Source organism: Canis lupus, chromosome 6 (genome assembly GCF_048164855.1).
Source record: "Canis lupus baileyi chromosome 6, mCanLup2.hap1, whole genome shotgun sequence".
NCBI classification, from domain to species: domain Eukaryota; kingdom Metazoa; phylum Chordata; class Mammalia; order Carnivora; family Canidae; genus Canis; species Canis lupus.
The window spans coordinates 17,608,425-17,636,127 of record NC_132843.1 but is presented as its reverse complement, the minus strand read 5'-3'; the positions used below and the strand labels follow the sequence as shown (position 1 = coordinate 17,636,127).

At 41.7% G+C, this 27,703-nt stretch overlaps 1 long non-coding RNA gene across 1 annotated transcript in view; it reads right to left on the bottom strand.

Annotated features, from left to right (window-relative positions):
• The window catches only part of LOC140634659 (uncharacterized), a 70,025-nt gene extending 58,747 nt beyond the window's left edge, over positions 1-11,278 (bottom strand). Inside the window, exon 1 of the long non-coding RNA XR_012032061.1 lies at positions 11,033-11,278. This is a non-coding gene — a long non-coding RNA (uncharacterized lncRNA). The remainder of the gene's footprint in view (positions 1-11,032) is intronic.
• Between the last annotated feature and the right edge of the window lie 16,425 nt (positions 11,279-27,703).

Here is a 27,703-nt window from a genome sequence, read left to right as displayed (position 1 = left end):
CTCTCCTCAGAAAGTAAAAAACAAAGGACTAGGAGGAGAAAGGAAAATTAGAGGACCAATCTAATGTGTCCAATATCTGGAATTCCAGAATGAGAAAATTGAAAAAATAAAGGGGTGGAAATGGTCAAATAATTGTTTTAATTTCTCAGAACTGGAAGACATGTTTCAAGACAGTGTCCAACACAGTGCATTGAGAAACAAAAACAAAAATCCACCAAGGCATAGGAAAAATCTTAAATTTGCAGAGAGAAAGCCTATCACAAAGGACAGGAAATGAAAATGCCATTGTGCCTCCTAAAAGCTACACCGAGGCCAAATGGCAATATAGCAATGCCTTTGATATTCTGAGGCTCCAAGCTCTTAATAAAGCATGAGAGTAGAAGAAAAACATTTTCGGAAAAACAAAGACTAAAAAAAAATATACACCTCCCACACACCCTTTCTCATGGTATCAGTGCTTAACTGGTATTAACTGGAATCAATGTTTCACCAAAATTTTTTTTTTAGTTACCAAGGAAAAACAAAATTAGAATACAGGAAAGGAGAGAGAAGAAAATCAATCCCAGGAAAATATAGAAAAGAAATCCTAAGACAAATGTGTAATGAGCCTGAAAATTAACCAATGCAGTGTGCAGGGGGAGTTGAAGAACTTTAGAAGAGTCTCCAAGTTGGGGGTAGGGGCAAGTGGGAGAATTCTAGATTATTCAATAAACATAACTTGTGGAAAACTGCATGAGAAGCATTTTATACCACTGTTAGAGGACTTGAAAAAAATTATTGATAGATTCATAGAAAACTAAGCAAATGGAGGAAATAGACAATTATTAGTTTCTAGGGGAAGAGATATACAGTAAACTAAAGGTAACTACAGTAAGTAAATAATCTCTTTATCCATGGTTTCACTTTGCACAGTTTCAATTCCCCATGGTCAACCACAGTCCAGAGCAGGTGATCCTCCTTCTGACATATGGTCAGAAGGCCAGTAGTAGCCTAACACTATGTCACAATGTATGTTTTTCCCCTCACTTTACTTCATCAGGTAGGCATTTTATCAGCTCACAGCATCATGAGAAGTAGGGTGAATGCAGTACAATAAGATATTTTGAGAGAGAAACCACATTCACATAACTTTTATCACAGTGTATTGTTATAATTGTCCTACTTTATTATTAATATTGCTGTTAATCTCCTCCTTTGCCTAATTTATAAGTTAAACTTTATCATAAGTATGTATGTACAGGAAAATACATAGTAAACATAGAGTAAGGTATTATCTGTGGTTTCGGGAATCCACTAGAGGTCTTGGAGCATATTCCCCTTGGGTTGGTGGGGGGGGGGGGCTACTGTATAATACTTATTTGCTCAGTAGTAAACAATATTTACATAGGTACAACACGATAAACCCTGAACAGAAACCAAATGGACTTCGTATAAATAAGTTGAAAGGAAAGGGGGTGGGGTGGTTAGAGAAAAGCTCCACTACCATCATAAATAGTTAATATATCAAGAACTAACAACATTATCAAATTGTTTACAAATATGAGTGTACATAAGAAAGGGCCTAAAAGACCTAGAAGTGGTTGCCAATGGATACAGAGAAGAAGAGGGGCTGGGGAGAATTCAAGATGGATGCTACTGGATTGGATTCTATAACTTTTGGTTGCATTGATTTTTTTTTTAATTATGTTCATGTAGAATACTTTAAAAAATACAAAAAATAATACTAAGTAGATGAATATATAGGGATAAATAGGAGAGGGGAATAAATAGGGAGGCAAGACAATTTGAATAAATATTTGGGAAGACTTCTATCGAAGCTAGCAACCATGAGAGGAGACGTAGGCTGAGCCAGCATGGTGCCCTTTTGCTAGAAATGGAAAAGCAGCATTGGGCAATCAAGTAGAAAGAAATTGCTTTCTAGATTATGTAGGAAAGATTCTGGCCTGGACTGGGAGAAAAATAACATTGGAACTAAGGAAAATGTCCTGACTTCTGGAGAGTCTGCAACCAAAAGAACCTGAGGGGCACCTGGTGGCTCAGTCAGTTGAGCAACTGACTCTTGATTATGGTTCAGGTCAGGATCCCAGGGTCCTGGGATAGAGCCCTGCATCAGGTTCCAAGCTCAACAGGAATTCTGCTTGAGATTATCTCTCTCCCTCTGCCCCTCTTCTCTCTTCTCTCTTCTCTCTCTCTTTCTCTCTCTTTCTCTCAAATAAGTAAATAAATCTTTAAAGAAAGAATAACTTGAGATGGCCATGAGCCCACTCCACATGGCGCAAGGGGACACAACCACATCAAACCCTAAGTATTGATGCTCCCTTCAGTTACGCAGGGCTATATACCAGCCTTATTGGTTGACACAGAATATAGGAACTAAGTTTTATATCTTCAACTGTACTTTAGTTGAAGACAACCCTTTTCAATTATATTTGGTCCTTGTAATTATCTACCTGAGCATAACTGTATCTGATAACTCTTCAGACTGTCAACAGTCACAATATGATATTGGTGCCATAATCTTGAGAAGGTTTGCCTCTTTGAGAGATCATAGACTGCAAGCCCTCAAGAAGAAATTCCTAGGTCTTCAAGTAGTAGCAGAAGTGTCTGCAAAGCAGATACTCAGACTCGGTATTACACCTCACAGCCATCCCCTAATCAGTGTGAGAGATCTCAGGCAGATCAATTAACCTGCTAGGCATCAAGACCTTTCCTGAGATGAGAAATTGGACTAAATACACAGTATGGCCCACTCTGGCTCTGAAAACTTAGCTTTATCTAAATTAGACTCTGCTGGAGTTGCTGCCCCTGCCTCATGGACAGAAATCTTCTTATATGGTCACCCAGTTTGGTTCCTCCATAGGTTAGGTGCCATTTTACAGTTTCTACTCAAAAGGCTGCCTCTTCATGCTACAGGGGGTCCACTACTAAATTTTCAACATGTATCTTGAATCAGACCCAATCAATCTTCCTCTTTTCATGTCTTTTCTTCTGATTTTAATAAATCCATATTGAAGCGCTAATTATGAACTTCTACTAGTGACTTCTGGAATAAATATTCCCATGGTGAAGGCTGTCACATGGCATCCTTAAAACATACCTCCTTGTTCTGTTTGAGTTGGACAGTAGCTAAAGTATCAGTATATAAGACAATATTCCATGCAGTTGCTAAACGTTCTAGGTTGTGAAAAACAAACCACATAGATCTTTTAAGTTGCCCTTGAATTCTGGATCTAATCCTTTCAGTGCCCCATATTCTTGGCTGAGTTCGTACAAGTCCACTTATTAAAAACAGTGGCCCAGCTGACAAGCAGTGTTGCCATTTCCATTTTTCTGGTCAAGGATAACCAAGACTTTCTGTAATCTACTTCCGGGTTTACTTTGCAGCTCTTTCTGCCTTACGCTCTACAAAAGATGGCTGCTCTCCAAACACAACATCATGTCTCATCTTCACCCTTTTCTCCAAATTCCAAACCTCTGGAATGCTTCTCCTTTATATTTGGAGGTTTTTGCACCTTTCTCAAACTGATTCGGATCCCTCTTCCTTTTCCCTGTACACTTTCCCCAAACCCTACTGGCTGAGATGTTGACTCTGCCCACTAGTTCAGAAAACTTACCCCTTTAGTGTTCCACGTTGTATATAAACCTCCAGAGCTTTTTTTGCATGATCTCGAACATTTCTTAAGCTTTCCTCTATCTTTGCTAATCTTCTCAGCAGATCATAAATGCCTCAAAGGCAGGACATCCATCTTAGACTACTTTGTCCCTCCTATAGCAGTTGGTACACCTCAATAGATGCTCCTTTTTCTTATTATTACTGAATATGAAGCATTTCAGTAAGAGATGCCCACCATGGGTCACAATGGATGTGAACAACACCTCAACTTTTCTTCAGATCTAAGACCAATTTTGATCAACATAACTGGTCACTCACAGTTGATGACCTTCACTGCCAGAAGCCCAGTGCTGTGGGGTTAGCCTCATCCTGCAAGGCTCTGGCACAGCTCTGCACAGTACGAGAGAAAGCATGATAAGAGACAGGTGGAGTGTGGTGCTGAGCCGTGTGGGACTCAGTGTTGAACTGATTTCACTTCGTTGAGCTTCTATTTCCTTCTGTGCAAGATTGGACAACATTAGTACCCACCTCCTAAGGTTTTCATGAGCATTAAATGACTTACTTAATAACCGTAAACATTGTAAACTGTGAACATTGCCTGGCTCATAGTAAGCACTCAGTAAATATTAGTTACTATTACTGTACTTTTTTTGAAAAAGCCTTGGTCCAGCTCTGCATTTATTTGACATTCTCCTTTAGTTTTCTCTCCCCAAACACCTCTTTGGTGGTGTTCATCCACTTCTGTGGCTCTATTATATTTTACGGCTCTCCCCCGGTGGCAGTGTACTGCACACACTCTGAATGACAGCCAGAGATGGATCCAAACCTCAGGTGGGTGGACAAGACAAACTGCTTGGCCTCCCCGTGTGCAAGCCCCATGTGAAAGGCTTGCCCCTTTGGCGTAATAAAAATATTTCTAATAATAAATATGAGGCTTCTACAAGAAGATAACTGTAAAGGCACAGTGGTTAGGTAGGATGAAGCATTTTTGTGGATGTGAGTGACTTCAAAGACTGGAAGATACTTTCCACAGTTCTTTAGAAATTCCAAGTCTTAAGCCATTATTTGTTTCTCAAGGTGCTTGTTGACATTGACTCTAACCAGGAGTCTCCATGTTTTAGCAAATACGTCTGGTCAGCTTCCCCTCACTCCATGACCTGGGGTGGGCAGCCTGTTTCTGAAAGAAACCTGTCCCTTGACCATTGTAAGGGTTGAGATTTATACAGTGAGTAACCTTTTTCTCCTGGGGTTGAGATTTACACATTGAACGATTTTCTCCCTGGGGCCTGTGAGCTGCCCTGTGCACTTTGTACTCCATTAGGAAGGGGGTTAGAGGCTGCTGGATGCTCTGATTGGTCTGTCTGAGGGCTGGAGCCCTGTCACCATAAGCCACTCTCCTTTGACTTTCACAGTAACTGTCAGCGTAAGACAAAATAAATGATAGGAGAAAACAGCCAGGTACTCAAAAGTCCCAGTATTCATCCAAGAGTCTTGAGAACCATTTGCTACCATAATGATCATCCAGTTATTTGTTCAGCTGCCCAGGAAAGAAACTTCTATTTGGGAGGTTGGGGGAGGAGAGGAGAGGAAGATAGAGACAGGGAGAGAAGCACAGAGAGACAGACAGATAGACAGACACACATACACACAGAGACAGGATTTAAAGAACTCGAGGAGAAATAAAACAGTAGGAACCCTCAGAAGCCTCGTACATCGGTGACAAGCCACACTGCCACCGTTGTGTGGAGGGTTTTGATGGCTTCATTCTCGAGCCCACAGCAGGCCGAGGGTGTGGGCGCACAGCAGCTGCGCTCTGCCTCTACCTGCCGTAACAGAGAAGATCTATCCTTAAGGTGCCCGTGAGGCCACATTTTCATGAACTGCCTGGGCAATTGATAAGGGGTCAGTTGGGAAGCAGAGACATTCACAGGTTCAGACCTGAAGCCTGGTCCTTAAAATGAATTGGAAGCATCTGGCTGTTTTGCTGTCGGTAGGTAATGATGCAGCCGCGTCACACACCCAGATGTGATTCTACATTTCTGCAGCTGTTCTGGTGGGAGTTTCAACACCCAAAACATCTGCTGCTGGGACTCTGTGGTGCAATTCTCACTCCATCTCTCTGGGTTCTTATTCTTTTCCTAGAAAATGTACTTTCTTTCTACCCGGTATTTTCCTGTTTTCCAAAGGTGTTATTCCCAGCGAGGGGATACCCACCAAATTCTATGTAATGTGGAAGAGAAATCCATCTCATCTTCAAAATTCACAGCCAAACTGAGGGGGTGTGACGCTAATTCATTTTATGAGGTTTGATGAGATAGAGCATTACAGCCAGAAAAAGAATTTCATACTTTATGGCACACGTAGAAGGAATGGCTATAACGAAGTTACTTCTGTATGTTAAGCACAACGGCAGGGGAACACCTTTAAAGTCCGAAATGTTTATCTCTGGGATATTTGTCAGCATCATCAAACTGCACACATAAAGCGCTCTCGGTACTGCCTGTTTAGTAGGAAAAAAGACCCTTTTAAAGCATGATTTCTCAAACATTTTAGGCAATGTTACAAACTGACATGATAGTTTTGAAGAGCAACAGGAAATATCCAGTCATAAAATCTTCATGCACTTTGACCCCGTAATTTCTGGGAATTTATCCTAAAGAAATTATCTTCTGTATGGAAATGTCTTATTACAAAGATGCTTACCGTGGGATTTACCAGAGGGAAAAACAGGTTTGATCTATTGCCCCAAAATATGGAAATAGTTAAATAAATGCAGTGTCTCTATTTCTACAGGATACATGGAAAAATCAATGTGAGGAACTTAAAATTTCCAGCTGCTCAGGCAGCAATTAAAAAGATATTCACTCAAGTAATAATACTGAAATGCCTCTAACATACATTAAGCAGAAAAGGAAAATACAAAGTTGTTTGTATGTTATGCTTAGAATCATATCAAAACTTGGCATTTGAAAATGACCCTAAGTAATTGCTCCAAAACAGTAATAGCTATGGTGATTAAGTGGGAGAATTAAGGGCAATTTTCTTCTTCTATTTTCCAAAGTATTTATGAAAGGGTTATATAAAAAGACCAAGAAAAATGCATCCTTACACTACAACCAAGACATGAAACCTGCCAAGGCGAGTGAGTCTGAAGAAAAGCAACACCAAAGGAGCCTGAGGCATATCTTGGAAAGAGATCTGGACCAGTGGACTCCAGATAGAGACCAGTTTGTTGCAGTCTCGGCTTTTGGCCAAATTTCCTCCAGAGTTTTAAGGAATCCAAAGTGAAACTAACCCAAGATTATGACTCTCACCTGACGAGAGTTGGAAATGCAGTGACAGACCAGGAGAAAGCCAATCCTGCATCATATGAAAAAGTTTGTGAATAAGCCCAAATGGAGAGACTTATGTTCCTTCATTTCAGTGATTGAAAAAAACTTTGGAACAAGATTCCCCTCTTTGGTCCCACCAGGTAACTTTTCCAAGCCTGTGAAACTTGGGCAGAGTGAATCTCGCACGTCTGTCTCTCCACGCCCACGTCTTTGCCAACCTCAAATTAAGCCTGAAGGAGAAAACAGATTCAACTAACATTACGTGGGGCCTGCTCTTTTCTTTTCTTTTTTTTTAATGCTCCACTCAAATTTTAAAATAGTACATTGATTTTTTAATATCCCAAAATAAATTGCTATTTCTTAGCCTTTAGGGGGACAGCTTTAATTTAGGAGTGAAAGGGGATGATTGAGTGATAATAAACTGATTAGTCTCAGGATTTCTCAAGGAAATGCTGACCCAGCATCATGGCCCTGACGTCCGCCATTATAATTCTTTGATTTCCTGTCACGGCAGACAGTTCAAAAACGGAAAGTAAATAGGAGACATGGAAAATCAATGTGAGGTGCTGAATTGTTCCAGCTGCCGAGGTCTGTTAATTACATCATATTTTTATGGAGACATGCGGCTCAGACTTGCCAAGTGCCCACATCTGGAGGCCGTCGTCTGCCATCCTGTTGGGGCAGCTCTTCTCCCCCGGCATCTTGGTTAACTGCAAAAGGACAAGCTACCCCAGGAAAGCCTGCTTGTACAGACCAACTCTCGGAGGCAAAATCCGGACGATCGTCATGTCTTCCGTTACCATAGAGATAAGAGGTGCTGGGAGCTGGAGAGGGGCCACTGGAGTGGCGGGAAGCGGGTTAGTCAGTATGCACAGTGTGAACCTGAGGAAAATGAAAGTCTGTTCTACTCGGATAGACAGGCCTTGGTGGGCTAAGTGGGAGAGAGTTGAGAAGAGAGGAGAGACCACAGGGAGCAGGCAGAGAGAAACAAGGCTGGGGAGCGAAGGGCAGGGCTTAAAGCAATGTGAAGAGCTGAGCCACTGGGGAGCCACAGTGGGTTTCCAAGACAAAGTCCTTTGAGCACCTCCTCTCTTGCCAGGGCAATAAAAGCAAGTGCACAGCCTGAGCACAAACTTCCTGGATTGCTTCAATAAAGGTCTTTCCACATTTCCTTACGATTTGGACCCTTCTGAAGTCCTTTCTGGTTTCCCTTCCTCCTCTCCATCCTATATCCTTTCTATTTTCTTCTCTCACACCCTTCCAGAAGATTCTGAGCCCTCCCCCCACCTCCTTTTTTGTTTTCATCTTTATGCATGATGGAACTGGTTTTGTCATCCAGACATCTCTAACTCACCACAACCCATTTGCCTTAACTCTCTTTATTTTTCTCTCTACACCTTCCTTCTTTTACTTCTTGCTATTTTTCCTAATGATAGCTTCATACACAAATAGCTGGATGAAAGAAAAATCCAGTGCTTGTCAAAGATGCTTCAAAATGTTTCCTAATGTCCAGTCCCTGCTGTTCATCCCTCACCCCCGCCTTGGTGTCAGACTCTGTCACAAGCCAAGTCTTGGCCCGGGCCTCTGCTCCTTAGAGAGGCTCCAAGGGTCCTACACATATTTTATTTATATTCCATTATTTAAATATGTATTTCAAATGTGTGACACCTAATACTCTCTCTCTCTCTCCATCCCTCAAAAAGGGGCACATTTTAATGTAAGTTAAATGTGCATTACATTTAAATGCACATGCGTTACATGTATGTAAGTGTAATATATGTAAATGTGTATTGCATTACATTTTTATGTAAATTCAGTATAAGTTTAAAAACTTACAGACTTTAACACATTGTGGATCTGTCCCAGCCAAGTAAATTGTGCAGATTTGAAATAGAGATTCTCCTGTTGTTTCTAGTAACCATGTCACTGAGTCAAACATTGTAGGGCCACACTGTATTTTTATCAGTTCAGGCCCAGGCATGACTGTTTGTGTAAATGGTGTAAGTCCACCCTTAAAGCACATGAGTGAAGGGCCCTGTTAAATGCCAAGCAGGTCTCTGTATCAAGTTGAGGCATCCTCTTCTTGCAGGACAATTGCACTGGTGCAATAGTAAGCCAACTTGTCCTACGTCAGAGATGGTTCTAGCTCTTGACTTAATGTCCTGGTTAGGGGATCCCTGGATGGCTCAGTGGTTTAGTGCTTGCCTTTGGCCCAGGGTGTGATCCTGGAGACATGGGATTGAGTCCCACATCGGGCTCCCTGCATGGAGCCTGCTTCTGCTTCTCCCTCTCTCAATCTCTCTCTCTCTCTCTTTCTCTGTGTGTGTGTGTGTGTGTGTGTCTCATGAATAAATAAGTAAAATCTTAAAAAAAAAATGTCCTGGTTATTTTTTGAGTGGCTTTTCTGTGAGAGGAATTTGAGCACATGCTAAGCATCATTAGTGATCCAACTTGAAAATATAAATTTCCTGCTATTCCACGTGTAAGAATCCAGATCAGTTTGATTAGGCTCTCCTAAAATTGCAAAGCCAGCTGTCAACAAGCTTATAATTTGCAAGTATTTATCTGAATCTGAAAGCTGATCTAACACTGGAACTGTTGTCTATAATTCCCCAATTTCTAATGCTTGTTGTGTTCATTCAAATGCTTTCATTTTTGTAATTTACTGAAATTTGAACTAAAACAAATGTATATTAATAAATCATCATTTAATTCGCTTTCTGTATTGAGACTTCCATTTACATTTCGTTTGATAAGAAACGCTTTGCTACAAGGAAAAAAAGGTAAGAACCCTGTCCTCACCCACTCTCTCCTCATGCCCTCCTCCTCCTGGTATCCCAAGCAACCCTTGCTTTTCCAGGTTATTCTCTGTTCCCTAGTCTCTTCCTTTCAGACTTGATCTTATGACTCTGTCTTGCTCTAACCTGATAAATAGACTCACACTGAGGTGGTCTCATCTAGTATAAGGGGCTACTACTGTGTGGGAGGAGAGGGACAGGAAGGAGATTTGCATTTTACTCTGAACTGTTCAAGTCCTAGTGAACCAATGTAAGGGAGCAGATCATCCACGGTGAAATTCTACGCACTTTTGAGAAGAGTCTTTCAGAGCAACTCTTACTTGGTTTCATACCTTTCAGTATCTCTCAGACCACCACCTGAGGATGGCTTGCCTCAGAACCCCTTGTGAAGTGCTTGGGGGAAAGACAGACTCTGGGGACCTACCCCCAACTGTTTTGAGGTTAGGACCTGAAGGCACCTTTTTAGCCACCTCCTCACATGAAGTTGAGGGTCCCCACGGTCAATCTTCTGCACGTTGGTGCGGAAGGCGAGTGGGGGTGCTACCTGGCTTCCCTTTGCCTGCACTGAAAGATAGCAGACTGAGAGGCAGCCCAGGGATGCATCTGAACAGAGAAGTATGCAAGCAAGACAAAGGCAGAGAAAGAGAGAGAGAGAAAGCCCAGGGAGCAATTTCGAACAGGACAAGAAAAATAATTCCAATTTCCTTTTCTCCTGCTCCAAGTTCACCGGTCAGCAGCGGCACAACAAAAGTAGACTGGGGACAGTCTGAACAATGGGGAGCCCCACTCCTGGCACATCCTGGAGGAAATGGTAGCATGGAAGTATAGCACTGCGCAGGGCAGTAAATACAGGCACAGCCCCGGGGACAGTTCCATCTGCCCCTGCAGGAAGGGTTTCTGGGATGCTCTTCCCCTTCAACCCTTCTCCCGGGGTTGGCCCAGAATTCCTGAAAGCCCCGGAGGTGGGATGCACTTGAGCGGAACAAGCCCGCTCCCTGCCCTGGCACCTCCTCGGGCTGTCATTCTTACCTCTGTTCTTCCTTCATAAAAATCCACCATGCACTCCAAAAGAGTAACTAGGACACTTCGTTTTTATTCCACATGCATCTCATTTGTCTTCAGTAGGTTCTTCCATAATCTCATCATTATTGCTATGGCCCTCGGAGGACAGCTGACTTGCATTAATCAGCCGAGCCCCTCATCGCTCACCAGATTCTTTACACTTTTACCATGCCCTGGGGCATCCTAACTTACTTGAAAAATTAATAAACCTCCCCCTCTTATCTTACCTTATTAATGTCTGTCTTTGTAACCCATTATCCCCGCATATCATCAGAGATCACTGGAGGGCGCAGTGGTCACCGGCTTGCTCCCCTAAATCTATCCTAAAGCCAGAACATCCCCCTCCTTGAATGGCTAGCAAGCAAATGGCCTTCATGGGCCAGCAGGGTATTTGTTTACCAGCTCGATGGCACAGTGGACGGAAAGCAGAAGAATTCTTCGGCTGCAGCTCAAGGCCATTAAAGTCCATTAAGTTGTTCTCTCCTCCCCCACCCCTTCTCCCCCTCTTTTGTGCACCCTAGTAAATCTGACTCATTAGCTTTAGATGTTTTGAAATACTGGTACATTAATCACTTGTGTTTGCACACTGTTTATGTGGGTTGTTGGTCATGGTCTGTAGTTATACTGGCTGTCTCCCTTGCTTACTTAAAGGTACAATCCAATTGAAAATAAAGATTTTTGCAGGTTTGCTCATTACACACAGTGTCGGCAGCTGGTGAGTGTCTTTTGCAATTCATCAGAGGCCTCCCAGACCACCTGCTCTCGGCATCCTGCAAACAGCTGGCTCTGAGTAAGTACCATAAGCTATTACCTTATACAACAAATAAATAAATAAATAAATGGATGGATGGGTAGACAAATAAATAAATACATTGAATTGTCAGCCTGGAAGCATTGCTTCTTGAAAGGAAAACTCCATACTGGAAAGGGAAAACACTTCTAGCCCACACCTTCTTGGTGCCATTTAAATTTAAAAAGGGGGAGGGCCGGTGACACCCCCAAAACTTCAAGTGGAAATATCTTGTCATTTGAGTACCAATGCAGTCAAGAAAGGGACTCTAACCACATGCTGGCTGTGTGGTTTGGTTTGGTACAAAGAATGAGAAATGGGGGTGGGGGGAGCGATTGAATTGAATTAACTGTTGGGTTTTTCTTTTTTCTTTCCTGAAAAAGTCAGAAGGAGGCTTTGCACAGCCTGAGCTAAGGCCACCAGACGTCCCAGGATTAAGAAATCCATCCCTATTTCCAAGATTGTCACCACTTGAAATTTTTGTGAGCTTTCCCCCAGTTTTTGACCCTGAGAGCAACCTGGGTGTCTGTGCCCTGCTCTTGTCCTGACCCTGCCCGAGGAAAGCCTAGAGGATAGGTGCAGGAGCCCCATGGCCAGGCACCTGCAAGAGGGAAGGACAGGATGTGAGAGTAGGCAAATCCTTGGCTCCATGGAGCAGAAACTAGAACGTGGTTGGGGGGCTGGGGGCTGGGCATTCAGCAGGGTGTCATTTTGAGAGATTTCTAAGGTTTATCAAAGATAGCCTGAGACTTCCCTCAAGTCTAATTTGAAGCTTTTTATAATTTGGGCTGGTTTTTGCAAACATCACCCTGTACAGCTATGATCCTCCAAGTCATTTACTCTGGTTTCCATGGGTCAGTCAGAATCTAGTTATGTCCTTTGCTTTGTCCTTGCAAAACTGCAAAGGCATACTGGCGTAAGACAGGTCTGACTCACTGTTTATGAGCTTTGCCCATCAAATGCCTGAATGAAGCTGTTAGAAATCATTATTTTTATCCAATAGCAGTTAAATTCTAATAATTGAACTTTATTAGCTTTATTAGATTTATTAGCAGCCTTATTTTTTGTTACATTTTTTTCAGCAAAAGTACTTATGGGTTGAATTAATATGAAATGTTTCCCGTTTTACCGAATTGAAAATGAAGCTCCATCTGTATTCCTAAGTTTTTCTGACTTGAATCCCCCCAGAACTATTAAGAAAGTAGCTGCTCTGGGTGGTAGAAAACCATGAGTATTAGTAGCAACCAGGGGGCTTGTCAGAAACCCAGACTCCTTGGATCAGAATGTAGAGTTTAACATTTAAGATCCCCAAGTGACTTGTTTGCACATGAAAGTTGACAAGCCCTGGTCTCATATGGCCTTAATTCTTTCAGGTCAGAAGTATGTGATAGAGATCGCCACAAGCCACGTCAATACTAAGGTGATCATAAGAATTTGAATAAGAAAATGCAAACCAAACAATTTCTTTACCTACTACAGGAACAAAAAGGTTCCATTCTTTGGCAAGGCAGTGCGACGTGATAGGAAAGAGGACTTTGAGTCAGAAAAATCTGAGTTTGCTTTCTGACTCTGCCTCTTAGTAGAATCCCAACTTTGGGCCACTCTTCTGAGGCTCCATTTCCTCACCAAGACTGAAGATAATAGCAACTCCACTGCCCCCTGCATGACAGTTTCCAAATTAAAGGAGATCCTCTATGTGCAAATCACATAGTAAGCTCCAAAAGTCTTACTATCCATGTATAATTAAATCACAGTCATCACAGCACTAAGTGGTAGGAATGTTGGAGATGGAATAGCTGGATCGACCAAGGAATTGAGAATGAGCACCCTATCCCATTGGCGGGCAGGTGGGTAGAGAGAGAGCCTGCGATTGCTAACGTTTTCCCTGGGGAAAGTGAGTGCATGGGCTACCACAGCATCTATGGCCCTTGAGGAGTATGAGGCACATGTGAAATACAGGGGATCAAGTAGTCATGGCTGAGGGCCTTTGATATACTGAGGAAAGATTATGCCAAGCTCAGGATGATGATTCAATAATTCAAGCAAACTTGTGGAAGCCTGTGGGCCTTCTAAGCAATGTTTAAGAAAATGCTGATCTCTTCTAGCCAGTAGGCAGGCAGACAGTATGATCAGCACTTAATCACAAGACAGAGTTTCAGAGAAAGTTAAGATCCCCTCCTGGAAGGTTTCCTCTGCCAAGATCAGGGCCCTCCTAGGGAAAGTGTCAGATTCTAGGATGTGGAATGGGGATCTCTGAGCAATGAACTGAGAATTTTTAGCTCTCAGAATCCCGCCCACCCATGGGCCTACAGACAAGGCCCACACTCCTTTGGTAGAAATGGCACCCCCACTTGCTGGAACATCCTTCAGAGGTTTCAAATGAAGCAGATGTCTCTACTAGTGTGTCAGGGGTCCCCAAGGCCACCCCAAGCTTGAAGATTTGTGAGGAGGACTCACAGACTCAGCATATCACTGTACCGTTACTGTTTATTATAGCAAAATGATGCAAAGCACAATCAACAAGGGAAAAGCACATGAGGTAAAGTCCTAAGGAAACCAGGTGCATGCCTGCAAGGGTCCTCTCCCGGAGGGGTCACACAGGATGCACTTGATTTTCCCAGTAAAATGTTGTGACAACACATGTGAAATGTTACCGACCCAGGAAGCTCATCAGAGACTCAATACCCAGAGCTCTTACGGGGGGCTGGTCATATAAGCAGCCTCTGCCTGGCATGTACCCAAATTCTACAGTCCCAAAAGGAAAGCAGGTGTTCAGCATAAACCATGTGTACAAATAGTCTACACACAGTGAGCCACTCTTATCAGTTCTAGGAATGATGAGAAGCTTTTCAGAATCCAAGTTCCCAGATGTCAACCAAGCACCAAACTTGTAAGCTAGGCTTTCAAAGGTTAGCAGGCACACATTGTGAGCCTAGAGCTCGACCTTTCGATCCACTTTTCCCTTCTCCGAAGGCGCAGTATCTTTGTCAATAGAGGGGACCGTTCCAGAGTGACGCTGCCATAGCCACTGGAAGGGACTTCTCTTTCTGGTCCCTCTGTGCCATTTTCCTTCGGCCTGGCTGACAACAGACCAGCATGCAGGAAGCCATGTGGTACTTATTTGCCAGTCCCCAAGGGCAACCTCCAGCCTCCTCCCTGCACTTGTCTGCAATCTCCTCCCCCACCCAGAGGGCTATTCCTGCAGACCAGCTCCAGCTGTGCCACCTCGTAAGTGTCTCCACCAGGAGTTTGCTGTGGCAGCCATGCCCTCTCCACGGAGATCCAGGTCTCAGCCTTGTGGGAAGAGAACAGAAGACATGTTTCTTCTAAATTCTCAGTACCTCAGTACTTCCTTATTCATGCTTCCTCTGCTCAGTAAGTATAGTCACTTTCCACATGTGCTATTTCTCTATTCTTTGGAGTCCTCTTTTATTCCTTTTTGTAGTTAAATATCTTTTACTGATTAATAATTCTTTAGATTAAATTTTCTGTTTAAATTATTTGTGTGGTTTCCATCTCCTGACTGGACCCTCACTGATGCTGTGCCTTAAAAGACAATGCTTGTCCCCACACCCCTCCTGAGAACCAGACAGATAATGAAGTTAGATCTCAGCACTCCCTAACTAGGATCTGCTGGGTCAGCTAAGAGAGAATAGGGCCTATACATCAAAGGAGCTGTAAGATCCAGCCAATATGTGCCAACAGGAGTGGGAAAGATAAGCGTGGGAATGGATACTGGCAGGTGGGGGCATGGAACATAAGGTTGAATAAAGGCAAGTGTATCAGCATGGACCATTCACCTATGAGATTCAAGTCTAGGCAAATACCCCTTCTAGGATGCGAGGATGGCTCTCAGAAGCTTGGAAATGTGATGACTCATGTGAATGCCCCAATGATATGTCAAATATGCCAGCAAGGCATCTCAAAACTCAGAGACATGGATATGCTAAAGGGGATATACTAGGTAAATGTGGAAACTCCCCATCAGCCAGCAATGTGCCATAGCAGGTCCCAGAGGACACCCTTTTACCAAAGAGTGAAGGAATGTGCTCCGTGAGAGGGGCACCAGCATTGTTCAGAAGCTCAGTGGTGGCTATCCTCCCTAGCCAAGGCTAAGAGTAGGAAACATAATTACAGAACTGAACTCATTGAAAACAATGGGAATCTTGAAATGAGAGAGGACTAATGGTAGCACCTCACCATTCAAAGCAATTATCACAATAAAAGCAAGGTCAGAGTGGCCATCAGGGAACTGCAGAGAGCTATGGATATGGTAGAGAGAACATGGTGTTCCTATGGGTAGCCAGCAAGGGTATGGCACAAATTATCCAACTAAAAGAAATCAAGAATGAGTGATCAAGAATCTACAAGCAGCTGCCTAAATAAACGGTGATGATTGCTTACCATATTTCTGTACCTAGCCAGTTTTTGTTTCTGGAACAACTGTTAAGAGAACTCAGGACCCCATGAAAAAAAGACACCAGAATACCACAGCAAGTATATTCAGTAGTTCTCCCAGTTGTTCCCCAAAGTGATCTCTAGCCATTTACTCACATAACCACCCAGAGGGAAAATGAGATCTTACAAGGATTGTTGGATCTGGAGTCTGAGTTGACTTTGATTCCCAGGGATTCCAAGCACCCTTGTACCTTCCGTTATGATTGAGGAAAATGGGACCCAGTTATGAATCAGGTGCAGCTTACTGTGGGTCTGTGGGTTCATAGACCCATGCAGTGATCTTTTCACTGCACCCAAATATAGAATCAGAATGAGAATACATAAGAAATGGGAGAACTCTTACATCAGATTCTTGATTTGTGGGATAAGACCTATTGCAGTGGGGAGAGCCAAGTGGAAACCTCTGAAATGTCCCCACAGCCTCCCAGGATAGCAAATGTGAAAAAAAATATCATTGTCTAAGGGTAATAGCAAAAACTAGTGCCACCGTTGTAATTTTAAAGAATTCAGGCATGGTGGTCACCATGCTATCCCCATTAATTCACCCCTACAAAAACTGTACTAATCATGGCAGATGACGGTGGACTACCACCAGTGGTATGGTGGTCAATGTTCAGCAACTGTCTCTCCAGGGTTTGGGGGAGGCTTACAGCCTTTGCCAAGTTCCGCGGCAATTAACAATCCCTCACAAGGCTCCTGAAAATGAAACAGTCAGTGCTCACAGGCCAGTACAGGGCTGCTTAAGCATCCAGATTACCACAGACTTAACTAACTACAAGTCTCAACTGCAGCCTCTGTGCCACATGTTGTATCTTTAACGTGATCTTCAGCATATCCATAGCTATTATATTTTTAAAGATTTTATTTATTTGAGAGAGAGAGAGAGAGCAAGCATGAGCAGGGGAAGGGGCAGAGAGAGAGGGCAAAGCAGACTCCCTGCTGAGCAGGGGGCCTGGTGCGATGCAAGATTCAATCCCAGGACCCTGGGTTCATGACCTGAGCCAAAGGCAGACGCTTAACCGACTGAGCCACCCAGGTGCCCCAACATATGCATAGCTATTAAATTGGCTAGCTTTTTTTTCCTATCCCTCTGGGAAAGAAAGATCAGAAGCAGTTATATTCCCAAAGGGATGGATGAGAGTCTATAGTTATCGTCTTCCCCCAGGGCCTTGTTATAACACCTCAGGGCCTCTGTCATAAATACAGTCCAAAGGGAGGAGGACATTCTGGAGATTTCACAGAAGATCACATTGATCTGCAATATCCATGATGTCATGTTAATCAACTGGATTGGTCTACAGTGTTTTGGAGTATCTTCCTAGGAAATATGAGCTCCAAATATAGAAAATAAGCTCTAAGAAGATTCAGGAAGCCACTATCTCGATGAGGAGTTTTTAGGAGTCAGGCAGACTAGGGCATGTTGGGGAATAGCCCTTTCAAACTAAAAACCAAATTATTGTACCTTTGGCTTTTTAAAATTATCATTATAGAGGCGCAGTCAGCAGCGCTACATGGCCAGATGATCCAGCAGAGTATATGAGGCAGGATACATAACACCATGCACTAAGTTTGTACATGATATCCTGCGTTGTCCGAGGTTGCCCTTCCCTCCACTGGGTTCAGCCCATAGTTGATGACTAGCTGATGGAGGGATGTAAAGTCTTAGCCCTTGCTTCAATTTGGGACAATTCTGAAGAGTTCTATACCACCCAAATTCCCCAGAGGGCTCCCTGGAAAATCAACTGAGGTCTCAGATGTAAATGGCTCAGAGCGCCAGCCTTTCCCCCTGCCTGCTTCTGCCATTCTTCTTTGCAGATGCATTTCTCAAGAACCTTGGGAAAGTACACATCTCTCCATCTCAGAGTCTGTTTCCAGGGAACCCAGTCTAAAAAATCTTCCAGTGGAATTCTGAATCCTTCTCTTTATCTAGACATGTTCTGCTTATTCATCGTTACTTATTGTTTATTGTTACTGTTCCATGCTTCCTGGTAAGATTCCCTCTGAAGGAAAAAAAATGGCAAAAGTAGAATCAGTCAAAGGCTCATACTTGAAGGGACACCTTGAGTTTATTGCCTTTTCCAACAAACCATTGCCTTCTGAAGTTTGATCTGGAGTTTGGACTTTGATACCAAGTCCAGGATGGAAAATATATTGTGTTTCCACATGCCACTAGCAGAGCCTTCCAGCAGAATTTCAAGAAGTGTTCTGAGGTCGTATTCACAGAAAAAATGGACATAATCAATCAATCCTAATTAATTGACTTCATTAATCAGTTTAGTTAATTAAACTTAATTAATGATGTTAATCTTGGGTCAGAATTAAGGAGTAGTGGCAGCATTCGTGACATATATTTGTAGAACTGTTCTAGAAATTGTGTTGGTCTAAGTACTGGGAACTGACATGAGCAGAGAGAAACACCAGAGTAAAATCCAGAACTGCTATAGAATCAGATTCTCCAGGAGAAGCTTGGGCTGCTTTACTAAAGCAGAACTGGACTGGAAGCAGGCAGAACAGGTCTTCCCATGAAAGAGCTGCAAGTATCAAACCAAGTGGCCATCAGAATGGAGGCAGCATGGACTCCCTTGACCTGGAGGGCACAAACAGGTGGCTCTACAATCCAGACACAGCTAGGGCACCAAATGTACACTTCCTTCTCAGGCTGTGCTGACCTAAGACTTCCCAGGTCCAGGAAAGCTCACAGGACTGGCCACAGGAATCACCATGAGACAAAAATCAGTTCCCCTTCTGACCCAAAGGAGTCAACTAAAAAACTGAAAGGTTTTAGGACTACATGAGAATCCAAAATGGTGATTCTTACAAAATAAATAAGTGTTTAAAAATAACATTCCCAAAGCTACTACAAAATATTGTTAATAAATATTATTAAGAAAGCAGACTTCACACTATGTGTGCATGTGCGGGTATGTAGCTATTTAGTTTGGGATATAAATTAGCAAATATATATATGCACACAGAACCTCTATGGCACAAAACCTGTATCAATCCTGTCCCTCTGCCCTCATGTTTTTACTTCCCCTGCTCTAGTCCTTATTACAAAGTGGCTGACAGCTCTGGGTTACATCATCCAGGTACCTGTGTCAGCACGTTCTAGCAGGATTTGGCCAATGGGAGGCACCGCTGGGAGATTTAAAAGATAGGACAAGAAAGAATTTGGGGTCATTCACCCCCTCCTTCTGGGCCTCAGGAGATAGCTCGGTAGTGAGGGTGCTTCTGCACTGCTCCAGCTCCCACTGGACACCACCTTCAAACAACTAAACTTCTGCCCCTCTGGCCTGGGGGTGGGTATCCCACTGTTGCCAACTTCCAAGTTGCCTTGCTATCTTGTCTGCCTTCTGAGCTCTTTCACCATCCATATAACTAACTCCCAGCATTCAAGTTCCTGGGTTTAAATACTCAAATGGTTTTTGGTGCCCTACTTAGACACTAACTATTCAGAAAACTTCAAAATTTACTGAGAGTAAAAAGAAGATTTAATTATTAGAAAGATAGTTTTCTGGCTGTGGGTACTCATGTCACAATTTCATCTATGCCCTCCTCAGGCAGCTCAGTGGCTAAACGGAATATGTAAACACTGACCATCAAGGCTCCAGATCAGGGTGGACAGGGAGGATCCAAACAATTACTAAGTAAAGACTACGGTGAAACTCTACAGAAACTGTTTAGAATAAATAGCCATTCAGGAAAGAAATGTCCCAATCAGAAAGAACCAACATAGTACCTGAGCAATAATTCTCCCAGCAACAGTAAAAAAGAGGGACTGGATACTAGTATGTAATGAATAAAGAACAGTTTAGGTGATTATTTAATCTGGGAAATCAAAGAAGTTTTTAGACAGCAACTATTTTGCATTCCCAAGGTAATCAAAGAAATGGAATGAAAGATAATAGAACAAGATAAACTCGGATAGAAAGGCAATTAGAGGGGATCCCTGGGTGGCGCAGCGGTTTGGCGCCTGCCTTTGGCCCAGGGCGCGATCCTGGAGACCCAGGATCGAATCCCACATCGGGCTCCCGGTGCATGGAGCCTGCTTCTCCCTCTGCCTGTGTCTCTGCCTCTCTCTCTCTCTGTAACTATCATAAATAAATAAAAAAAAAAAAAAAAAAAAAAGAAAGGCAATTAGAAGAGTTAAGTGAAAAAAAAAAAAGAAGAAGAGTTAAGTGAATATGTCTGAGACCAATAGTAGCACAGAATTCTAAAATGCTATTAAAAGCAAAATTAAATCTATAGAATGATGATGATAGCATAGAGCATAGGTTTGTGAAAATTACCCAGAATGGATGGGAAAGGAGTTAAAAAGATTCAAGCACTTGACTGGAACATGGTTTATACGGCAGAGCAATAATGGAGATCTAATATATAACTAATTTCTATACCTGGAGGAAATAACAACAACAAAAGCAACAATATTAAAATTCACAATAGAAGAAAATCTTTGTGAAATAAAAGAAGATTTGTATAGAGAGCTCAGAAGTCTCACTCTACTCCAGCTAAAATAATAATAATAATAAATTCACAGCAAACCAAATCTCGCAAGTTGTTGAATTTCAAATATGAAGAAAGTATCCAATAGCATTCAGACAGAAGCAGTAAGTTATTGGCATAAGAAAGAAATTAGATAACTCTCAAACTTCCCTTGAGAAATATGAATGGCAATAAGTAGTGGAGTGTAGAATATGCAAGAGAAAGGTGGACCTGACATGAACAAAGTTATCCATATATATTATAACTATATATATAATATGTATAACTTTGTATATATAATATGAATTCATAATGTGTATATATATTTATATGCATATACATATATGTACATATACATATATACAAATATATACGTATATTATGTCCATGTGTGTCTATAAATATATAAATATACATATATTATATATGCTTATATAATATACATATTATACTTATAAACATATATTGTATATGTATATGTACACATTTTATATGTGTATACAAAAAGTAAATAATCTATGTGTTTAAAAGGAAGAAAGAGCTTTAAAGGAAGATGTAATAAATTAAGAAATATAAGTTTAAATACATTATTTACAAAATGAAGCAACAACTTAGAGTATATACACGTTTGAAGTTACTAAGGAGAACAAAAATCAAGGAAGCTAAAAATGTAGACAAGCTAAAACTAAGTAGATATTTAATTAGTCACCTTTTTCAAAATTTATTTTAATGAGGTTCTAAATTACAGAAAAGTTGAAAGAATAACATAGGGAATTCCTATATACCCTTCTCCCAGACGTCCACTGAAGCTTCACAATTGTCCCAATACTGCTTTTTATAGCAAAGAATCAAATCCAGGACCACATGTTCTACCCAGACATGCTGAGTCTCTAGTTCCTTTTAATCTGGAACAATTCCTATGTGTTCTTAACTTTTATGAACTTGACATTCTTGAAGATTATAAGCCAGCCATCTTGTAAAATGTCTCTCAATTTGGATCTGTCCCATGTTTCCTCATGATTAGAGCCAGACTTTGTTTGCATTTTGCCTGGAATTTTACAGATAAAGTGCTCTTTTTTACTGCACCCTGCTCAGTAGCACACAATATCCATTTGTACTCTTTTTTTTTTTTTTCCATTTGTACTCTTACTACTGGTGTTGGCTTTGACAACTTTGCTAAGGTGGTATCTGCCTGTTATCTTCTGCAAAGATACTTTTTCCCTTTTGTAACTGGTAAGTATTCTCATGGAAGATTCTTTGGAATTATGTAAACTTTTCTTCCTTGGTATACTATCACACACTAATTTTAACATCCAATGATATTTCTGGTGTGCATTGTTAGGATGAAACTGCCATAGAGTGATTTCTCTATTACCATCATTCTTTCTACCATAAAGAAGAATTTTGTCTTTACCCAGTTTATTTATTCATCTATATATTTAGTTAGTGTGAACTTAAGAATTTCTATTTTATTCAATGATTTATAATCAGTTACTATTTTATTTATTATGATGCTTTCACATCCTCAAGTTGGCCAGTGGGAGTTATGTCAAGCAGCTTCTGTGTTCCCCAACATTCATTGAGCACTTCTCTACAGTCTGGCACAATAGAGTGCTCTGTCCTTTTCCACTTTGTCCTTTCCCTGCCTCAGCCTTCAAATAAGCCACTTATCTCAGAAGCCCTGTAAAGGAACTAGTATTCCTGGGAATATTTGGAAACCAAGATCTAGACACTAAGTATGCTCATGGCCACTATGGTGTCATTGTCCCCAAACCCTTTGAGTGGACAGAGTTAAAAAATATATGTATGAATACATCACACATGCATGCATACCATATTTACATCTATATTTTTTCTATATTTATCTCTCTATATTAAAAACCATGAGTTCACACTGCCACCTCTATACTACAATCCAACACTACAGTGTTTATTCTAGGTAGGGTTGCCAGATAAAATTAAGGATGCCTAGCTCAATTTGAATTTCAGATAAATAAAATTTTAGAATAGAAATGTCCCAAATGGGACTCCGTATTTTTATTTCCTAAATATTGCAACCCTAATTCTATCTGTCTCTATTTCCATATATATATGCTCTCCTTTTCCAATAGTAAGATATCTGACTCTCCTTATCCTGAGTATATTTCTCAATCCTCCTCTATATGGCTAATCTCATAGCCCCACACACCCCTGTCCACACCTTGCACACAGGCCCTGATTCGTACTTGGAATGTTGACTTCATTCTAGTCTACTAATGGTTTTTTGATGATGAATGGATAGAAGGGAAGGAAGGAAGAAAATAGTTTTCAGGGAGGGATGGGGAGGGAAAGGAAATGCAGTAATAAACAACCCAAAACCTCCAGGGGTTATCACAATTAAGTGTATACCTCTTGCTTGCATTTCTTCCCAGGTAGGCAGTCCTCCTGGGCCCAACTGGATTTTGTTGGGCCCCCTGTGTCTTTTCATTCATTCCCAAGATGAAGAGGCAACCACTCTTTGGGGTTTTTTATACAAGGGAACAGATCTTAAGGGACAAGCCACACTCAAGGTGCTTCTTAAAATCCCTGCTCAAAACTGGCTACCATCACTTCCATCTACATCACATTGGCCAGAGCAAGCCCATGGCAAAGCCCAAAGTCAAAAAGGCAGGAAGGAGAATATAGTACACTCTGCCTACTGGGAAGCATGGCTAAGTACAGGGGTGGATAAATGACTACGACCAAGTAATATCATCCACCACCAATGCAAATTAAGTGAGAAAAACACAACCAAAAGAATAATTATACATAAAGGATAAAACCATCAAGGGGGGAAAAAATACCTCTTACACTAAAGCAAAACACTAAACTCAACTGCATTCTGAACCTAAAAGATAGACCTAAAATAAAATAACTCAGGATGCCTGGGTGGCTCAGTGGTTGAGCATCTGTCTTCCATTCAGGTTGTGATCCTGTAGTCTCAGAATCGAATCCCACATCAGGCTCCTGCAAGGAGTCTGCTTCTCCCTCTGCCTGTGTCTCTGCCTCTCTCTATGTGTCTCTCATGAATAAATAAATAAAACCTTAAAAAATAAAATAAAATAATTCAGAATGGTTAAAAAGAAAAGAATAATTCTTTCTGGAAAGGCAAAGTAGCATGTTATAATTATCTGAAAATTTGGTCCCCAAACCTTGTGCAAAACTCTCAAATATGGTAGTGGTGATGACTATAGCTAACACTGCTGTAAGGTACATTTGAAAGTAGCTGAGCAAGTAGATTCTAAAAGTTATTACAAGAAAAAATATTTTATAACTATATGAGGTGATAGATGTTTACTAAATGTATTGCAGTGATCATCTCACAATATATGCCTGTGTCAAGACATTTTGCTGTACATCTTAACTCTAAAATGTCAAATGTCAATTATATCTCAATAAAACTGGAAAAACATGAGCTCTCAGCAAATCAAATGATTACTTAATCTGCAAGTCAAAGTCTCCTTCCCCAATAAACCAACTTCCAAAACTCAAACCCTTCTTTTCAAAAAGCATAAGTACACACTTAACAGTGACAGAAATTACAGATGTGAGAGAGAGCAGAGACAATGGTATATACTATATATAAAGATTGTGTCTTCTTGTCAACATTTACAAAATAGGAAATGTACCAAAGTAGAATCATATTACGTTACAGGATAACTCTTAATAAATCCCAACCAGTTCAAATCATACTCACTAACTACAGCAAAGTAAGACCAGATATAAATAGATGAATATCATAGGAAAAAAACAACAAATGAAGCCCACTCCTCAGAGACTTGCCATTTTCAATTTCACTGGTTATGGAAAAAAATCAAAACTGCAATTGTAGAATATTTTGGAGAATAACAATAATGAGAACACTACATATATATGTTAAAGCTGGCATTTCTTATTAAAGGGAAAAAGATGTTGGAAAATTAGCTAGCCTTCTAGGGGGAAAAAAATAAATTTGGATCCTTACTGCATAATTCCTCATGCCAGATGAATTCCAGATGGATTAAAAACTAAAATTTATACTCAGCCATAGATTTGTTTTATCATTTAGAGGTGGCCAATGCCTTTGTTACCTTAAGCAAAAGGCAGAAACTAGAAAGATAATATTGGTATATTACAGTCCATTAAAATGCAAAGTTCTAAAGAAAAAAAAATGGCTAAAAGAAATTAAATTCTGAAGGAGATATTGCTAAAATTTTTAAATAAAATATTTAATATTCCTAAATATGGTAAGAGCATCATAAATCCATGTGAAAAATTGAAACCCAACCAGAAAAAAATACAAATTGCATGAACAAGTCCTTCAGAAATAAACATTTCAAATGTCTAGAAAGCATGTAAAGAGATGTTCAGCCTTCCTGGGAACATGTGTTTGTGTACACATGAGCCTGTGTGTCTGTACACAGGAAAACGTCTGAAAAGACAGACATCAAAATGTTAGCAATGATTATCCCTGGGCAGTGGGATCTCTTCTCTCTTTTTCAGAATTGCCTTGATTGTTCTAAATCTGCATATGTTAATTTTACATGTTTTATGGTGAAATTACTTAGCATCCTAAAAAATACAAATAAAAACTGGTAGTTTCTCTTTTTTTTTTTTTACAAAAATTCTTAAAATCTGTTTTTAATTACGTGGTAGAAGAATGCTACTTACAAGTGCTATAGACAATGTTCGTGTTCCCCCAAAATTCATATGTTGAAACCCCATGCTCAATATGGTGATATTAGGAGGTGGGGAGGTTTTAGAAGGTGGTTAGGTCATGAGGGTGGAGCCCGCAGGATGGGATTAGTGCCCTGCTGAAAGGGAGCCCAGAATGCTCTCTTGCCCATTCTGTCAGGTGGGAGAACAGCAGGCTAGGGACCAGCAAGTGGACTCTCACCAGACCAGAATCTTCCAACACCTTGATCCTGAACATCCCAGCCTCCAGACCCCTGATCATGCCCTGAGAAATAAATGTTTGTTGTTTAAGCCACTCTAGTCTATGGTATCTTGTCATGGCAGCCGAATGCTCTACAATACATGGGAAAACAGTCACTTTGCATTAGAAGATAAGGAAACAGGCTACAAAATCATGATTTAATTTTTGTTTTATACAGGAGATTTTCTATACAACAGCGATCTTCTCCAAGGATGGATTTAGGGGTCATTGTATGTTCTTCTTGTTTTCCAGCTATCTACAACAAACTATTTAGAAAAAAATTCAACAGTTTTTAAATACGAAAAGTTTGACTGCTACCAGTAGGGATTCCAGGGGGAGCCCAATGCAGGACTCCATCCCAGGACCCCAGGATCACGCCCTGAGCCAAAGGCAAATGCTCAACCACTGAGCCACCCAGAAGCCCCATCTATTTCCAAAGAAGAGGCAAATTCAGTGATGATAAAAGCTCTCCTTCTCAAGTCATTTCTCACCACAGCATACCTAACATACTCAATACTTACCAGAATTGGGTGGGCACTGACATTTCCTTACCTATCTCTCTGTGTGACCCGGCCCCCTTGAGAGCAGAAAGGAGAACACCTCCCCTCACCCCTGACTGCAGGGAAGCAGCAGGTGTGGCCTGTGGCCCTACCACTCCTCGCTGGCCCTTCTCCCTCAGGCATCTGCATCTCCAGGGAGGAGGTAAGGAGCTGGCCAGAACTTTTGCCCTCCTTCCCTGGTCCCCTTCCTTTGCTGTGATGTATTTCAAAAGCTCTAGTATACCCCACCAGGAGTCAAGCAAAGATTTGCTCAGACTCTGTTGAAGAACAGACGTCCAGAGCAATTTGTGCTGAAGCATACTTAGGGGCTTCTCTAAAATAAATAGGTGGCTCCCACTTGGTCTCAAAGAGCTTCCTAAAACCCCGGCCGTCAGCAAGCCACTGAATGCACCCTATCATCTCTGAGCCTCCATGAAATACACCCTGGCCGCCAACTTTGCAAAAGGGGTTCTGTGAAATACTAGTCCCTTGAGATCCCCTCCATCAAATAGGGATTCTGGGGCCGCATAAGGTCAGGTAAGCACTGCACGCGGAGCCCACCTTCTGGAAGCCCTGGGAGACCTCCTATGGTCCTGAGATCTGAAGGTCTTCCTTCTCTCATGGGTGGTAGGCAGCAAGAGCAAACTGTAACTGCTCTTGAATATGTTCACATGAAGTACAGCAAGGACCTCTATACCTTTCCAGAAAATATGCCGTGTACCAGCCCGGGGCTACCAAGAAATAAAACCCAACTCAGGTGGTTCGAGGGTCTTTAAAAACTGGCAGGGACTATTTTCAGAGCTGTAGGCAGAGGGAAAGGAAGGAGTGTGCTCCTTGAGGGTAGTCGGGGCTGGAGCCATGGGGTGGGGCTGCCTGTGGGAGATGGGGTACAGGAGGGGACCAGCCTCTTCCAGACACAGGACACAAAGAAGGAAGAGCAGGAGACAAGTGCCCCAATCTGTCTCCTCCAAATGGGAAGGGAAGCAAGAGGAGAAGGGCGTAGTAGTGGAGGTATCTGTAGGGGGAGCCTCCTGGGGCACAGAGCAAGATGGGACAGGAGTGGGGTGTGCTGGAACATGGAGCTTATAGATCAAAAACAAGGCAACAAAACATGAGAAGTTTGTGATTTCCCTGTGAAAATCCCTCATTGTTTAAAAGTTAGGTTTGCATTTCGAACTGTTTTACTAAGATTAAGGGGGAAGGGGCTTACCTCTGTGTGTCCTAAATGTGGTAAGAGGGTTGAATTTCACTATTTTGACCTGCCATTTCTGTCCTGAGGAAAGCACTAGAAAGGATTAAGACCACATTTCCTTTTTCAGAATAACTGCCCTTTTGTGCTGGCAGGGACTTGGCTGCAGGAAGGAGGAGCTTCCTCTGTCATCCTCCCCCAAGGACACAGTGACCTGAGCCACTTCTAGGCCCTGAACACTTTGGAAACCTGAAGGCTTTCACCTGCAGGCAGAGAATAAGAAATACCCAGGTGGTATTTAGCGCTGCGTGGTGTGGGAAATAAAAAGACAATCAGATCTCTTTTGATCAGTCTCTATCTCTTGATGTCCTGAAATTTACATTTCATTGCAATAAAAAAGAATCAAAGGAGGGCTGACCCAGAGAGGAGAGCTATTCCTAATTCTGATGGATCATATAACACCCCTTCTTGGAGATCTATAATGTACACTGTTAAAATATCTAAGTC